At 30.7% G+C, this 3138-nt stretch overlaps 2 non-coding genes across 2 annotated transcripts; both read right to left on the bottom strand.

The window, feature by feature from the left end:
• Positions 1–2051: 2051 nt before the first annotated feature.
• LOC111911295 (small nucleolar RNA snoR97) lies at positions 2052–2163 on the bottom strand. The gene has a single exon (XR_002856813.1). It is a non-coding gene; the product is annotated as a small nucleolar RNA snoR97 (small nucleolar RNA).
• A 368-nt stretch (positions 2164–2531) lies between these two features.
• Positions 2532–2620, bottom strand: LOC111911296 (small nucleolar RNA U36a). The gene has a single exon (XR_002856814.1). It is a non-coding gene; the product is annotated as a small nucleolar RNA U36a (small nucleolar RNA).
• Positions 2621–3138: the final 518 nt, after the last annotated feature.

The following is a 3138-nucleotide window of genomic DNA, read 5'->3' on the forward strand; positions in this document are numbered from 1 at the left end:
TTAATCATCAAATAATTGTTAAAGCTTTTGCAATAACACTTAGTTAAATAATAACAAATGTAAATGCAAATACACACTTCGTAGTAAAATTCCTTAGAAATACGTTATTATATATATAAAACATCCCAAAAAAGCCTTTTTACTTTTATAAAATTAGAAGAAAAGCAATTTGTTGTTCAAACTTCAAATCGAAAGATTACGCAAATCAAAGAGTGGCCCATAAAGATGTGATTTATCATCAACATATGAAAATGTAAATTATTGGAGTTCTTGTATTCATGTATCTGTTATTACTGTATATTTATCCCTATTTATATTATCTTAAATTGCATCCCCAAAAGAAATATTAATAATATATATATTTATATGTTTATAATTATACATATTATATCACTCACGTCTAATTTTAATCAAGTTAATTAGGGGTACAAATGAGTCGAGTCGAGTCTGATCCTGCCGGCTTGGTTCGGGCTCGTTTAAGTTATACCAGACTCGAGTTTGAGCTCGACTCGATTCGAGTTTTCTTAAGCTCGGATCGAGCTAGTAAAAAGTTATACAAACGCGGCATGGGCACAAACTCGACTTGTTTTTTGTCTAACTTGCCTAAATAAGCTTAAGCTCGGTTCGAGCTCATTAAGATACTTGTTTACTATTAACCTAAATTCCTAATTCCCCAAATGTTTTTTATTTTAATATATGAAAATAATAATAAATTATATTATATATGGGCTCGTTTAGGCTCATGACTCTAATCAAGCTTAGTGACCTAGGCTCGAGCTCGAGCTCGTTTAATAAACGAGCTTAATATGAAGCTTACGCTCAGCTTGAACGCGTTTAAAATCGATTCTGAGTCAAGCTTTTAATAAGCCAATCTTGAGTATATTGGCTAGTTTGCATCCCGAAAGTTAACTAACATTGTAGTGAATTCTTATAATTAATTTATTTATACCCATAAATTGAAATTCAATTGGATTTTATGATTCAAAACTATGTTATAGTATTCTTTTGGAATATCTTTTTAATTATAAAATCCTCATGTTTCAAATAATTAATAGATACGAAATCAAAGTTAACTAAAAGACCCTTAGAATAGTTGTATATATAATATTGCTCTCCCAGCTCCGGAACAACAACTCATATAGGCATTACTACGAGGGCTTTCCTCCCTTACCTCACCTCCCCTCCCCTGTATGTAATGAAATACAAACAGCCAATTAGTGGCCTTTTTGCAAAACCTTTATAAGGTATGAAGCCGGTTCGATCCGTATAGCGTTAAACCAATCAGGATAATTCAAATTAACATAATGTATGTACATCAATTTGTTTCAGTTTTAGTTCATATGATTTGTTGCAAATTTATTATGTATTTGCTAAATGAAATTAAAAATCGAATAAGAAATGACTTTTCGATATCACTTGGAGCATGTAAAAGTATGTGCTTAAAAGATTAATAGTTATTACTAAATACTAATTCCATTATCATGATCCATTAAATTGATTTTTGACAACTACATAAATGGTCCTTGTGGTTTTTCAAATTTGTAAGTTTTATCCCTAACTTTCTTTAGGTATATATGGTCTATACGGTTTCAATTCCAAAGTTTATCTATCTATTGATTTTGATGTATTATTCGTACGGCTGGACCATAGAGTTTTCATGCCCTGGGCAAACATAAAAAATAATGCCCCTACGTTTAATTCTTTAAATGACCTTTGTTAAATGTGAGATAAAATAACAATTACTATAATTAATAACAATAGTAGGCTAATAGAAATAATTACCCTAAATGATAGAAATGACTCAAATTTACAAAGTAATACAATTTTAAAATTATTCCTTTTTTATCTCTTTTGCAATCTTAATTACCAATCTTCCATGCCCTCAAATAATATATCCAACAAAACATTCAAACAACAATCCAATGCATCATTAAATGGCTTCAGGTTTAGGTTGTAGTCTAGATTAAAGAAAAATTAGTAGCAAAACTTTTTTATAAGCACAATTAGATGTTGAAAACAATTATCAAAATGAAAAAAACATAACAACAACAACAACTTGTGTTGTCATTTCACTCCGATCTCGATAATGTTATCTTACAAAAGTTGAAGTTGATAACAAAACATTGATGCCTGATTTTTCAGACTCTAGATCCATTATATATTTCAGAGCAAGAGTTTTGTTTAAGCTCGATAAATTATAGTAAATTAACAACATCAAGTAAAAAATCATTTAACAATAGAGATTAATTGATTTCCTCAGATTCACAGTTGAATCTGTTAAATAACAAGTCAATTAAAATGCAACACCAGAATGTGGTTCTCTCTATGTAACAAAGCCTTGGATCAACCATAGCTCATACATTGCTAAGTCAAATCTCATTAAAACAACTCTAATAGTCGTGGATATTCTAAAGGAGATCCAGCTTAAAGCTCTACACTCAATCATCACTGAAACAGTTTAACAAAATCGTCAAACTAAACTAAATCAAACATACAGATCTAAACCTATAATGTTTATTCTGACATAAAATCGGCTCATATTAAGAAATGCAACCATTTTATGTCTTTTACTTCATTGATCATTCTCAGAAGCACGACAAAATCGATCGAGTCAATGCTGAGACACAAATAAATCAATAAAGACAAAAATAATTAAAGTAAATATAGCAGGTGATTTTAGTGGAAAACCAATGGTAAAAGATTAGACATCCATGTTAACACCGCCTAGTATTAACTATATGCATCCATTACTAGACCTCTTTCCAAATTCCGATAAAAATTAGGGGAAAAACTTGAGGTGTGGCAAGATAGTGCATATGAAATAAGTAAAGTAAGACCTATATTTGATCAAATGTATTCGTCGATTTGACTCAGAAATGGCCATCGAGAAAGGTAGAAAAACATGAACTACAACACTTGATGGCTATATATCTGATTTAGCGCCGGCATTAGAGCTTTCTTCTTCATCCGGTTCGTTTTTTCAGAGATGCCTAGGTGCTACAAGAAATTTAAAACCCTAGAAGCAAACAATAACTCTGATAAGAAAAACTCATGATGTAGTTATTTTGTATTGAGATAGAACTGTGAGGTTGTGAACCAAGAGCTTGAGAAGTATATTAGGCATGGATGGCGTGTGTT

Source organism: Lactuca sativa, chromosome 8 (assembly GCF_002870075.4).
Source record: "Lactuca sativa cultivar Salinas chromosome 8, Lsat_Salinas_v11, whole genome shotgun sequence".
NCBI lineage: Eukaryota > Viridiplantae > Streptophyta > Magnoliopsida > Asterales > Asteraceae > Lactuca > Lactuca sativa.